This window comes from Caretta caretta, chromosome 3 (assembly GCF_965140235.1).
Source record: "Caretta caretta isolate rCarCar2 chromosome 3, rCarCar1.hap1, whole genome shotgun sequence".
Lineage (NCBI taxonomy): Eukaryota > Metazoa > Chordata > Testudines > Cheloniidae > Caretta > Caretta caretta.
This window is the reverse complement of record NC_134208.1, coordinates 7,348,135-7,362,243: the sequence shown is the minus strand read 5'-3', so window position 1 is coordinate 7,362,243 and position 14,109 is coordinate 7,348,135. Positions and strand designations below refer to the sequence as shown.

Genomic DNA, 14,109 nt, shown 5'->3' with positions numbered 1-14,109 from the left:
CCAGAGGTAAAATGAGAGACTTTTAAAAATGCCTAAAAGTTAGTTATAATTCCATTCTTCTGATGGATTTATATTTGCTATGTATATTTCAATGAGATTTAAATGTCACTTATAATTTCTTTTGAAGTCTCATTCATTCATATTGAAATGAATTCATTTCATTCATTCATATTGGTATCCCTGTATGTATTTTAAAATATTGTTTATACCTTTATTCCATTTAAAAAGTAACTAGCAGATTAATAAAAATGGCCTTATGCTTCTCACTTGAAAACTTAAGCATCCCTTCCCTGCGACTGACCCATATATTAGTCTCCTGTGCAAAAATTAATGGAGGAAGCCACACTAATGTAAAAACTCCATAATTCTAAGAGCTGTGGAGTTTGAGCATTTTCCTCCCTCTGATGAAGTGTACCAGGCCTTCCTGGCCCCCTGCTGCTCAGCTACACCCTGCCCTGGGAAGGTGGGAGGAAAAGAGCAGTAAAGATGGGTCCTCCAGACCTACCTAGAGAGACCTCACTGGGGTAGCCACCTTGGAAGCCAGAGACACATTGGTCTCCTCATCTCAAAAAGGATATACTGGCATTAGAAAAGGTTCAGAGAAGGGCAACTAAAATGATTAGGCGTTTGGAATGGGTCCCATATGAGGAGAGATTAAAGAGGCTAGGACTTTTCAGCTTGGAAAAAAGACTAGGGGGGGATATGATAGAGGTATATAAAATCATGAGTTGTGTGGAGAAAGTGAATAAGGGAAAGTTATTTACTTGTTCCCATAATATAAGAACTAGGGGCCACCAAATGAAATGAATGGGCAGCAGGTTTAAAACAAATAAAAGGAAGTTCTTCTTCACACAGCGCACAGTCAACCTGTGGAACTCCTTGCCTGAGGAGGTGGTGAAAGCTAGGACTATAACAGGGTTTAAAAGAGAACTGGATAAATTCTTGGAGGCTAAGTCCATTAATGGCCATCAACCAGGATGGGTAAGGAATGGTGTCCCTAGCCTCTGTTTGTCAGAGAGTGGAGATGGATGGCAGGACAGACATCACTTGATCATTACCCGTTAGGTTTACTCCCTCTGCGGGGCACCTGGCATTCGCCACTGTCAGCGGACAGGATACTGCGCTGGATGGACCTTTGGTCTGACCCAGTATGGTCGTTCTAAAAATAGGTTTTTTTGTTTTTACCTTAGAATGAATAATAAAATTGTCTGTGACAGTGCAGAGTCCCTCCCCCCCCCCCCCCACCTGGAAAACAAGTTAATTCTAGCTCAGGTCGCCTCTCCACATGCACAGGTGCTTAGGGGAAGATAATGAGGCAGGGTTATGGAATGCAGGCTAATCAGTTTCCTCCGTTGGATGACAGGAAACACCATAAAGATAGCTGCTTAGGAACTAGCCTAGCCTTAAGAAGGGATCTATATCAAGTTATTTGCACTGAGGTTATAGGTTAGATTGGAGTTTTTTCTGGTTTTGATTTTTGGCTTGTGAAGCCCAGTTTGTTTTGTTAACACTACTGCATTTGGAATACTTTGAGGAATAAAAAGCCTTAAGGAGGAATGTGAGCTATCTGAAGAATTGTCTGATTTTAAGTATTCAATCTATTTTCCTTGATGGCATGTTGGCTGTTGTGCGATTTCACACTTCCATAGACCATATGAAGAATGTAACAAGATGAAGAAAGGTTTCAGAGTAGCAGCCATGTTAGTCTGTATCTGTAAAAAGGAGGACTTGTGGCACCTTGGAGACTAACAAATTTATTAGAGCATGAGCTTTCGTGAGCTGTAGCTCCCTTCATCGGATACTGCATCCAATGAAGTGAGCTGTAGCTCATGAAAGCTTATGCTCTAATAAATTTGTTAGTCTCTAAGGTGCCACAAGTCCTCCTTTTCTTTTGAAGATGAAAATGTGGCAAAACAGTTGACTGCTGCAGATGGAGCCCTTGCTGCTGTTCAGTTTATGTAGAATGGCTTCAAGTAGGTCCTGGTGTGTACAGGGGAGTGGATGGGACCACTTTGGCTTAAAAGCTTGTCATATCTCACATCATACTTATTGGTGGGAGGAGCTGTTTTTTGCCTCAGTTTGGATCCTGCTGACCCTGTATCTTAAAATGGTTGAATGTCTGGGGGCATGGCTACACTGGAAACTTCAAAGCGCTCCTGTGGTCGCACTTGGGTACTGGGAGAGAGATCTCCCAGCGCTCCTGGTAATCTACCTCCACCCTGTTTCCTAGGGTCCCAGTAGTCACGCCATGGAGGGGGTTGTCCTTAAATCACAGACCGCATTAGAGGGTGGGTGGGTCCTTTATATGCGTTAGTATCAGTATTCCTGAGGCTGAATGTATTCCCAGGGGTTTCAGCACATGACATCACCTTTAATAAAAGATTACTCTTTAATTCCCGGAGCCTCCATGATGATCCTGGAGGGTGGGCAACCCTAAGTGTTATGATGGAGTGGATGGGCCTTGGGCGGGGGGGAAGCATTCATGTTTGGACAGACCTGAGGGGAAAACAGGGCTCTGGGGTATCTGGGTGCTACGGGAGGGAGCGCTTGGTGGGGGAAATGGGGGGGGGGTGCTCAGTGGTATGTGGGTGCTATAGGAAGGAGTGCTTGGTGGGGCAAAGGGGAAATGGGGGGTGCTTGGTGGTACATGGGTGCTATGGGAGGGAGTGCTTGGGGGGTGCTTGGTGGTACACGGTTGCTATGGGAGGGAGTGCTTGGTGGTACACGGTTGCTATGGGAGGGAGCACTTGGGGGGGCAAAAGGGAAAGGGGGGGTGCTCGGTAGGGTAGTGACTAGGGTGACCAGATGTCCCGATTTTATAGGGACAGTCCCAATTTTTGGGTCTCTTTATTAGAGACGCTCCTATTACCCCGCCCCGAGTTTTCAGCGTTGCTGTCTGGGCACCCTAGCGGCGACCCTGGCCCTGCAGGCTGCCCGCTGGAGGGCAGCGGGGAACGTTAACTGGGGCTTGGGGGCCAGGGGCAAGTGGGGGTGGGAAGCGGCCCCCGGGCCCTGTAGGGGAGAGGGGCGGAGGCTGAGTCCCCGGCACGGAGGAGATGGGGGGTGGGGATGGTGCTCGGGGCAGCCTTGTGCTGGGAGTGGGGGCAGGGCGGTGCTTGGGCCCCTTTACCAAGATGGCGACTGGTTCTCTCTTCACCCCTCCCCCCCGCGAGCGCGGGCCCCGTGTGGCGGCAGCGCCGCCCTGGCGGCTGGAGGACCCCGCGCTCTGCGGGAGGGGAAAGGCCGCGGCCTGCGCCCAGGCCGCTGGGGGGGGGGGCGGCGGCGGTGGTGGCGGCTGGGGGGGGAGGGGGGAGAAGATGGCGGCAGCCGTCGGCGCTGAGAGCGGTTGAGGGGGAGGGATCCGGGCCCGGCCGCGGCGGCGACACCGCCCCTCGCTCGGCCCCGCCCCGCCGGGAGGGAGGGAGACGGAGCCCGAGCCCTGCAGCCGAGCCCAGCAGCCGGAGCAGGGGGCCCCGGGCGCCCAGGACCCCACAGCGGGAGCCGGGGCCCCAGCAGCAGCGGGAGCCGGAGCCCCTCGGGGCCGCCCCCCTCCGTGTGGCCGGCGGAGCCGCTGTCGCACCCCCGTGAGCTCCGCTGGGGGCAGGCCGGAGGCGGCGGCAGGTGAGCGGAGCTCGCAGCCCGGCCGGACTGCAGCTGTCAGGGGGCCGGGCAGAGGGGAGGGGCGGCGGCGCCCCGTTGCCCCCCGCCTGGGCCGGGAGGGGCGGGGCGGGTCACAACGGGTGTGTGGTGGGGGGGCTCTGGGGTACTGCGGGGGGGCTGGGGGCAGAGCAGGTCCAGTGAGGGGCACCCTAGAGCAGTGCACCGGGGGGGGTGTGCAGGGGGGCCCCAGGCTGGGTAGGGGGCGAGCCCCACGGGAACTGGGGAGCAGCGGCGTCTGGAGGACCCCCCAGTGCTCGCCCCGCGGCGCGGCGGAGGCGAGGATCTAGGGCACTGGGGGGGCCCTGGACGAGGGGGCGGGGTGGGGTATTCCCCCCCCCCCCGTGCTGTGGGGCTCGGGAGGAGCGGAGCACTCGGGCTAGGGGCGCGGAGAGGGTGAGGGGGAGCAAATGCGGGGAGAGTGACGGGGGCATGCGGTGGGGCTGATACTTTGGGCCCTTCCCCTTCAGCCGTGCGTCGGGGTAAGGAGGGGAAACCACCAGGCAAACGCACCCTCCGTGGTCTGGGCTGTGCCGGGGGGAAACTAAAGCTGTCATGGTGCTAGAAAGTAGCAAATGGGTGTGTGCGGGAGGCAGGGGAGGAAAAGGGGGATGTTCAGTATTTTGAAGTTGTCCTGGACGCTGGTGAGGAGCTGAGCATTCTCCCCATAGACAACTCCTATTCTAAGGGGTATTTTGGCCTTTTTTTTTTGCAGGTTTCTGGGCTGTATTGTGTGCCATGCCATTCTTCTTTGAGGGGGGTGGCTGTAGGGGTAATGTGAAAGAAATGTCTGTTGGTTTGGGGATAAGGGGGTTTGGGGGGTGGGAGGGTGCAGCACGCTTTGGCTCCCGCACAGCAGCAGTGCGGGGAAGGGGATGGGTGACAGTCGAAGCTGATTAAATCAGGGCTCTTCGTTTCTGAACTAGTTTGTGCGTTTGTTCAGATTGTTAAGAAATTGATTTGAAAAGTAAGGAAGCAGGGTTTTTTCCTTCTAGCGTCCCTGTGAGGGAGGAATTGGAACTATATGGAGTGACTTTGTCTTGGTTCTGCAAACATGGCTGAAGGGGAGGGAATGGGGGTTGTTGATGGGGTGAAGCTGCGCACAAATGGGGGTGGTGGTGGTCACACAGCAACAGGGAGCTGCTGAAACGTCTGTTGCAGGGACAGCGGGCTGGGGGAGGGGAAGACATTTCATTTTGTTGCCTTTTAAATGACAGCTCTTTGTTTGTTTGCATCTTCTGATCAGTTACATTATTACACCAGCACCATTGAATTAGGTTACGCACATTAATTTTTTCGTGTAAAATTTCTAAGAGGAAAAACAAGTAATACATTAATGCGGTTTCTTGGTTAAAGGAAATGAAGATGGTAATGTGGTATCAAATAGCTTTCAGTGTAATTTGAGCTGAGAAGATGGCTCAGTCATTATGCATTTTGTTTGGAAAAACAGCCAACAGTCTGAGTAAAAGATGTGTATGCTGCTTACTGCTGTTCTGAAGTGTGTGGGGAGATTTTGATTTTTTTTCTGCTTTTTTTCCTCTGTCAGCAGCTGAATTGTTGCCCTAAATTTTGTAGGTTTCTGTCCTAGAAACATGGACTAGAAGCAGCAGCAGACTGTGGATAATTCTTAAGTTGGGGGTGTGTGTAAGTGGCAACCCAGGAGTTCCAGTTGGAACTAAGGGGGTTATAGCTAGTAGAATGACATTTAGTTATATAGAAGCAGTGGCTGAGAGGCAATTTTCTTCCAGTGTAGGCGGCTCTAGACACTAAAATCCCTGGTTTCTTAGGTGCATGTTGACCTTTCAATAGCTGAGAATTGGGTTGCCATTATGTTGTTGTTGTATGTTTGATATTTTCATGATTGTATTGCATTATACTACAATGCAACAAGGGGGTGGTTTGTGACCTAAAGTGCTAGAGAGTTGGTATGTAAAAGTTTACTCAACATATAGTGGATGTTAACTCTACAGACCCAGATATGGCATAACCAAAAAGGGGGACACAGCAAAGAGCAAGGCAGAGCTGAAAACTCTTAATAATGTAGGTGTTTAGCATGTGCTGTTCTTAAGATCTTGCATTCCTTATGTTCATAGTTTACACTTATATACGTGACCTGGCTTATGTGGGGTTGCAGGAAATGTGAATCTCAAAAGTGGTACACCTGATGAAGTACAGATGAGTAGTATGTTAGTGGATTTAAACTAAAAATGAGGTTTACTGTTTACTTTTCCAGGGGTGTACTATCCTATTCCAATTCAGAGCCTGTAGTATTTTCAGCTTGCCACAATCTTATGGGAAAGTTTAAATGTTCTAAAATGTTAAGTTACTTTGTACCTATGACAGCTCTTTATATAGCGGAAACAGCAAAAACTATTACATACAGTTTCTCCAGTTTGTTTAAGCCCCTTGAACAGCAACAGGGAGAGAAATAGGAAAAGGTGATTGTAAATCGACAAATTTGCAGAGGGTCTCAGAAACTGATATAGTATCTGAAACTACATTTAACTGAGTTTTTGAAAATGATTGGCGTTCAAGTTGTCCCTTTTAAAAACAAACACCTACTGATGCTAGACAACAATAGTAACTTCAGCAATATTATACCTGTCTCAGAGCCTGTGGGCATGATTGAAATGATATGATCTTACCTGGTTTGCTCAAGTTAAGTATTTATTGTCTAGAAATATGCTGCTGTCATGTTGTTTAGCAGCATGATTCCTTGCTTTCAAAACAAATGCACTTCACAAGAAACCACGTTGGGTTAGAGTAGTACTAATTAAGACCTTTATTTTTTAGTCATTAGTTTGATTTAGAGATGGTGTTAGGCTGTTGGTTTTCCCCCATAACTTGCCCTCTGCTGTGAACACTGTAAGAGAAAAATTCACAACTGTATGACTAATTCACGTAATTAGTCATGCAACTTCCATTGTAGAATTATTGGCATAGAAATACTATCATTTTATGTTCTAATACTGCATTGTCTTGTTTTAGAAACATATGTGCCCATTGCTGAGACTTCAGTCTCTTAACATCATTTATATGTGATACATCTATAAATGTTTGAAACCTTTAGGATCATTAGATTTCCTTAACTTTTTATAAACATTTTTATAATGAGCAGATTTGCTGGAGATCAACACCTTGTGGGCTACTAATCCAAGAGAGTTAATTTGCATGTGACCTATGAGGATTGTCAGAAGTTAGGGTGTGAGCGTTGTAACTAAAAATATCCTCTCTTGCATAAGCAATTTGCCAGTTGAAGAACATTAATTTAATTTTTGTGTAAGCAAACTACTTATATTGCAAGTTTTGCTTGGTTCCTCATTTCCTTGAAGCAGTGATGCTTATCTCTTTTATCAAAGGGAGGGAATAAAAAATAGTTTTTAAAGTTACATTGAAATCTTTTTTTAAAAGAGAAATAGGGAAAGCTCAGAGAAACAGGTAAAAGTTAAATCAAGCCTGCCCAAAAGGGCAAATACAGCCCAGAGTCTACTACATCCTGTAGCTACCGCTGCCATATAACAAAGGCTAATTGTTGACCAAATTCAATCAAGCATTTAATATTGGTTTATTTAAAAACTAGTTCAAACAGACAATTGTAGATAACCATAATACTTAAGGCCTGGTCTAAATGGTTGAAATGGTGCAACTTTGCTTGGCACTATTCTTGTATCTGTTTAAACCTGGCTCTTAAGCAGATTCAAGGGTAGTGCCATGCAAAGTTGCATCAGTTTAACATAACATCCCTCGTTAAATAGGCATACCTTCTGTGTAGACAAGCTTTAAAGTGCTTTGAGGACTCTGGGGACTGCCCTAAACACAAAATTGCATCAGTTTAACTAAAAATGTGATTTTTTTTTAAATAGATTTAGTTAAGACAATACATCTTGGTGTATGGACACTTTAAATCCGTTTAAACTTGCTTATTGGTTTAGCTTGCCCCTGTAAACAAATAGGAGCAAGGTAAACTGACAGCCAGTTTTGAATTAATGTGTCCCCACAGAGGGATTTGCCCTGATTTAACTAAACCTGTACAAGCTTGTGTGTAGACAAAGGAAAGGTGTTATAGAAATGCAAAATAGTTCAATGAATATACGAATGAGCAGTGTCACTCGAACTTTCCTGGCAAGTAAGCTGTACGAGCCTCAATTGCAAAATATGGGCACTGCCTATGATGAAGCTAAGACAACTTCTAAAATAAAACTGGGGCAGGTTCTGCCCTCAGATGTATGTGTAATTTTCTCCCAGAGGCACAAAAACATTTAAATGTTTAAAGCTCAGTCTTAAAAAGACAGATTCAAGGAGATGCAAAATCAAGGCTGACCCTCTGTCTAACTTTTGGGGGAAACAAATGTTTAACTTGTTTAGTTTTGTTCTATGAAATCTAAGTGTCATGAAAGATACATATAAAACAGGCTGCTTAACTAAGAACAGGATCTCTTAAACTGGATCACCTTTTTCAGTTTTTTATTATATGCTTAAAATTGATCAGGATATTACATGAATTAGCTGATGTGGAAAAGGGGGTGGGGGAGAAGAAACGAGCCTTGCACATGTTCTGTGTGTTCATGATGTCCTGAATAAGGAACTGTTGGTTTTTAAAAACAAAAACAAAATTCAGGTCTTGGGTACGTTTTTGGGTCAGAGGTTCAAGGTACTCTGGCTTGGAGCTCTATGAATGGAGAATGATGACATATCAAGAGACTTAAAGCTTAGCAGTTGAGAGGGAAAGGGATTTTTATTTTTGTGTTCACTTTTTTCATGTATATTTAACTCCAAAACTTGGGAGAAAAGTTGATAATTGAAGCATTGAACCTCTAAACCTTTCAGTCTTCTATGTATAAAGCTGAGCCAACCTGACTTAAAAAAGCCTTTGCAGGATCTACAACAAACCCTCTAAAGTATCTGGAATCATTAATTTTTATAGTTGCATTAAATTAAAAATAATGCAATTCTCCCTCACCCCTCCTAAAGCTTCCTTTTCATTCCTAAACGGAGACTTTGCATACAACTTCTAACAGAACACATTTCAAGTTGACTTAAATACCTGAAAGTAGTGGTTTTAATGGTAATGGAAATGACTTATCAGAATAGTTTTTTTGACACTTGTTTGTGACTAGTTTAAATTTCAAATCAGATTGAAAAAATTGTGGGTGAATTTGTTAACGAAAATCAAGAACTTTACAGCATTAGCTAGAGTAGGACCTACTACCCAGTTTTAATCTCTTCTGTTTTATTCCTTAATTCTGACCCCTGCTACTCTAGTACTGCATCTTCTCTCCTGCTCTGCCAATGCGCATCAGTGCTGACTTCTGTTTCAGTGGTGACCCTTTCTTGAGCAGAGACTCCTAATCAAATGGTTTTGGGAGGTTATTTATGGTGTGAACCAATATCCACTAGTGTGCATAGGATGAGTGCACTAACCTCATTTTCACTTAAGACCCAGTTGACTCAAAGGTGAAAAGCAAACACAAGTACTGTTTAATTTCAAAGCACATTGTGTTCGGATTCAAGGAATGACAGCTGGTCACTCTGGAACCATTTATACCAAATAGGTCATACAATATTCTTGCTTGCATGTGTAAGTGCAAATTTAATAGTAAAATGCTGGGTATAGAATATTGTTAAGAATATGAAACCTGAGCATTTACAGTATGCTCATATCTGAACTTACTGTACAGTTGTGCATCAAGTCCAAATGTACATTAAAAGTGTGAAGCCTGACTCAGTACTGTGTTAGTATTTGGAATTTCTTGGAATAGATTTCACTTGTAAAGCATCTTTGCACATGTCTCCAAATGACACGTTAAGAATATTGTTATACGGAAAACAAGTGTGAGCCACTTATTAAAAAAAAATAAAAAATGCAGGTATAACAATTATACTTCACAGGCCTCAGTCTTTGCTCTTTCTTGCTGACTCATTTTTAATAGGAATAGGGTTTAATTAGTTCTCCCTTTGCTAGCATGTACATAAATAACGGGTTTTGTGTAAACTAAAAGCATAAACAACGTGCATTTCAGAATAGCCTCAATATTTTTACTGTTCTACAAGTTCCAGGTAGTCCTTAGACTACGTTCCGTTTACTTTCTTCCAGTATACTTTATAAGAAAAAAGGCCCTCTTTGAAAGAGATCAATTAAAAACTTTTTTGGGTGCCTAAAGTTACACATCAGATCCATAGTTCAACACTAATTGGCCTGGCTTTCGGAAGTGTAGAGCATCTAGTGAATTCAGTGGGAGCTGCGGGTGCTCGGTCCCTCTGAAAACCGGGCCACTTTGTTACTCCTTAACTCTAGGCTCCCAGATTTTACAGTCTTGTCTTAAGGTATTACCAACATTATAACCTTACAAAACCTAATATGAATAAGTGTTTTTAAAATGTCACTGAAACCAGTGTTTTGTCTGGCTTATACATTCTTTTGCAGTATTGGAAATATAAACACAACTGCATAGTACTGTAATGCATGGGGAACTGTACATGGAAAGTAAAACTGAGCATCTGATTTCACTTTTCAAAATGAGTGAAGTTAAAAAAGTAAACTAAACCAGTGTTTCCCACACTTCTGACTAAGGCAACCCACTAACTGCATTTGTCCCTTTCTGAGAACACCCCTTTACCCCTGTTTTCCCTTTCCTCTCGCATTCTCAGTTGTCCTGCCCCTCCTGCAGCCCCAGCTGGTTCCTCTCTCTCTATGGCTGGGGAATGTTGCCAACTCTCCCGGATTGTCCTGGAGTCTCCAGGAATTAAAGATTAATCTTTAATTAAAGAATGTCATGTGATGAAACCTCCAGCAGTACGTCCAACCAAAATTGGCAACCGTATGGCTGGGCTGGGCTGCGATTGCTGTCAGGCAGCTGATTGTTGGCCGGCCGGCCGGCCACGGCTGCTTCCTCTGGGCTGCTGCTGCTACCTGGACCTTGCTACCTGTGCCTCTGCATGCTGCCCAGGGGAAATGAGAGCGGGATCTGGGTTGGCAGCAGCAGCACAGAGGAAGTGGCTGGAGCCAGAGGGAGGGCAGTCGGCCACCTCCTCGTGCCCCAGGGGCACTTCCTCAGTGATGCTGCTGCTGCCTGGATCCCACTGCCTGCTGGGCTAGGGGAAGTGAGAGCATGGATGGTGGGGTAGGGGAATGTCTCTGGGCACATGCAGGGTGGGGCAGATGGTTGACTGTCTGCTCGCTGACTCTGGCCACTCCCTCTCTGCTGCTGCTTGGAACTCTCCCCCCATACCGCTGCCTACTGCCCAGGAAAAGTGAGATGCTGGGTGAGGGGTGTGACCCACCCAGACCTCTCCCTGGACTTACTGTTTGGGGAACACAGAACTAAGCTGCCCAGATCAGAAAAAGTAACACAACCTATTTTCTGTTTTGTTCTACAGCCTAAGATGTTAACTTAAATTCCTTTAATGCTGCTAAGATTAAACTCTTAAAAAAATAAAGCAAAGTGCAGTACATCTAAGTAACAAATTCTGACATCAAGGGAAGTCTGGACCAAATTCTGCTTGTGTTACTCGCTTGAGTAGTCTTGCTTCTTAGTCCTTTTGGCTTTGTGGTTATGGCGGACAGGATTTGCTCTACTGTCGTTAACTTCATAGGTATTGTAGGGGTATAGATCTGTGTTGGTGACAAGTACCATAATGCCTGGATATAATGTGCCCTCAAGTGTCAGTTTCTTTATATTATCCTGTAACAGTTCAGTATTATAAGGGGAGCTGGTAGTGATCCTGTACTTAGGTTCCCTAACTTTTCTCCTTATAATCTTGGAGAAGCTTTAATGCCTCCATTGTTTGCACCAGGGTAATCCTGTCAAGGTAGAAAGGTGCTTTTTCTTTTTTTTGTGAAATTCCATTCAGATTTAACTAAATTGTAAAATGTTAAAAATCGCTATTTCCGTTCTCTCAGGGCTTATCTAAAGTAGTAACAACTTTGTACGTAACTTATGTATGTAATATACCAGTATAGTGAAAGTGGTACACTTCCCTCCCCCACCCCGCCCACTCCTTGTCTCCACTAGGAAAAAGGTGTGTTCTCAATTTATCTCATATAAAAACTACAAACTGGCTTGTCTTCACTATGATTTTAACTTGAGTTAAACAAGTTAAGGCAAATCCTACGATTCCCATAGTCTTTATCTCACCCTGATATGGGGGAGCCTGTGGTTTATCTTGGCATGCTAACTTGTGTGAATACTACAGGCTGCCCATCGGCACTATGTTTTTAACTCAAATTAGTACACTTTTTTCCCTAATGAAGGCACGCACCTAATGTGGACAGAGTTATATTCCTGTATGGGAATACCATTATATCAGTGTAATATGAACAAACAGAGAAATGCTATTGTGTTACGTGTAAGGCCTTGCTTTGCTGTACTAACCCACCTCCCTTTCCTTTCTCATCCCGTCTGGAAGCTATATCAGGCGGCAATTACCTAGGTTGCAAAGTCAAGAACTGAAAAGTCAGGAAATGCCAGATTTAGGGATGCCCATGCAACTGTTGTTAGTTTTTAATTACATAATATTTTTTCCATGGAACCCCTGCCACATTCAGTGTACAGGTTGGTAAGCAAGAGGGCCGGATTAAGGTTGCACAGACAGCTGTAAATCTGCCATTTCATAATTTTTGTGTGCTTGATGTTGCAACTTTAGATAATATTCTTTTAACATAGTTTTTTGTAATATGTATATGCCTTTCTGTGGTGCTTATTGTGATATTATTTGAACACCTGACCTATATTAAACTGTTCATAATACCTTGGGCATAAGCAAGAGCACTCTCATTTTTCAAATGCGGGACATTGGCACAGAAGTTGAGTGACTTGCCCATGTAGCAGGGTTTTCTGTCCAAGGAGAAAAGGCATTTGACAAACTAAAATATTCTCAAGTGCTCAGTGCATGACTAGAAAACTTGTGATCAGAGAGGCTGATTTGTTACATTGGTGCAACTCATCATGAATTTGCCAGCGTACCTTGAGAGTTAGATCAAGAAGGGACCTATCATCATTGGCAGTTGACTCTTCTGCATCAGGGATGTGTTGGTCCTTATGGATTTATGACTGGCACCTGATCACTCTCATTCTGCAGACCAACTCTACTTCTCATTGTGATGTCTACATTTTTTTTATACATAAAACATAAACGTGCATAGCACTCTAACTGTGGGGGAGAACTCAGGCTTGAAAATCATTGTTACTGCTGTAGAACATGCCACTGCAGAGATGTTGGATAGTCTTCCAATTCTGTTTGAGTCTTTATCTTAAAATCAATTTTAAAAGCATGTTTAATTGTTCAAATACTTTGAAAGGGGGATTTATATCCCTGATGCTGACATAGACGTGTATGCTTAGGCTTGGAAGGGTTAGGTTTTTTATCAATGGTCAAAATTAACAGATAGGCAAAGTGAGAAAATTGCTGCTTGAGAGATTAGAGTCCCATGTGAATGTGTATAAAATGTGTTATAATGCTGGAGTTAAATGATTATAATTTCCTGCAACTGTGAACGTTTAAATCAATGATTGAAAAAAATGCTTGAAAATAAACTTGATATTATCCATTGAAGTTATAAAAATAAAATAAAATTCTGACAAGCCTGTGTATATTGTCATTAGGCCTTTCCACATCCAATGGGTAAGTTAAAAAAGAAACAAATCCAAGCTTTTAAAGACATCTAAAGAATCTAGTTAGATCAAGATTTTATTATGTGTAGCTTTTAAAATGCATGGAAAATGGACAAAATAACCTTTAGAATAGAAAATAATCTTGCTAGTCGGGAAACATTTTCTTCCTCTCATCTGTCCATTAGGCTGGGTGCGAGTTGTGTATTACTAAAGCTACCAGAGGCTGTTGAAATTATCAGTTGTCAACCTTACTCTATAAGGACCGGCCCTCTAGATCCACCCCAGAAATTCTGCCACGCAACAAGTATAGGTTGGCAGTTAGAACTTTTTCCTGTTGAAATAAGTGCTTCTCTATCCAAGGATCTCAAAGCACTGTACTAAATATTAATATAATAAACCTCACCACATATCTGAGAGGTAGGTAAGTATTCCCGTTTCACATATGCATGTAGACTTACATAGGGTTGGTCCACACTGGTACATTGGTATAGCTTTGTCCTTCGGGGGTATGAAAAATCCTCACCCCTGAGAGACGTAGCTATTCTGACCTAACCCCCAGTATAGACAGCACTAGGAATCCTTCTGTTGATGGGTGGGTTACCTACGCCAACGAGAGAACACTTCCTGTTGCCATAGGTAGCTACTATACTGAAGCTCTATAGCGGTGAAGCTACAGTGCTGCATCTATGCCACTGTGGCGCTTTAACCACAGACATACCCTAAATGTCACACAGGAAATCTTACAGATGTGCTGATGGAGCTCAGGTCTCCCGACTTAGGGCATGGCTACCCTACAGCAGCATAGCTGTGGCCTTGCAGCTGTGCTGCTATTGTGTAAACC

At 44.2% G+C, this 14,109-nt stretch overlaps 1 protein-coding gene across 10 annotated transcripts in view; it reads left to right on the top strand.

Moving 5' to 3' along the window:
* Positions 1-3,388: 3,388 nt before the first annotated feature.
* The window catches only part of NCOA1 (nuclear receptor coactivator 1), a 361,163-nt gene continuing 350,442 nt past the window's right edge, over positions 3,389-14,109 (top strand). For 5 of the 10 annotated variants that reach the window (XM_075126309.1, XM_075126305.1, XM_075126307.1 and 2 more), the window contains exon 1: positions 3,390-3,621. The gene's annotated coding sequence lies outside the window, so the exon portion shown is untranslated. Of the gene's footprint in view, positions 3,622-4,329; positions 4,348-14,109 lie in introns of those variants that run through there. The other 5 variants (XM_048845843.2, XM_075126312.1, XM_075126315.1 and 2 more) reach the window with 3 other exon arrangements.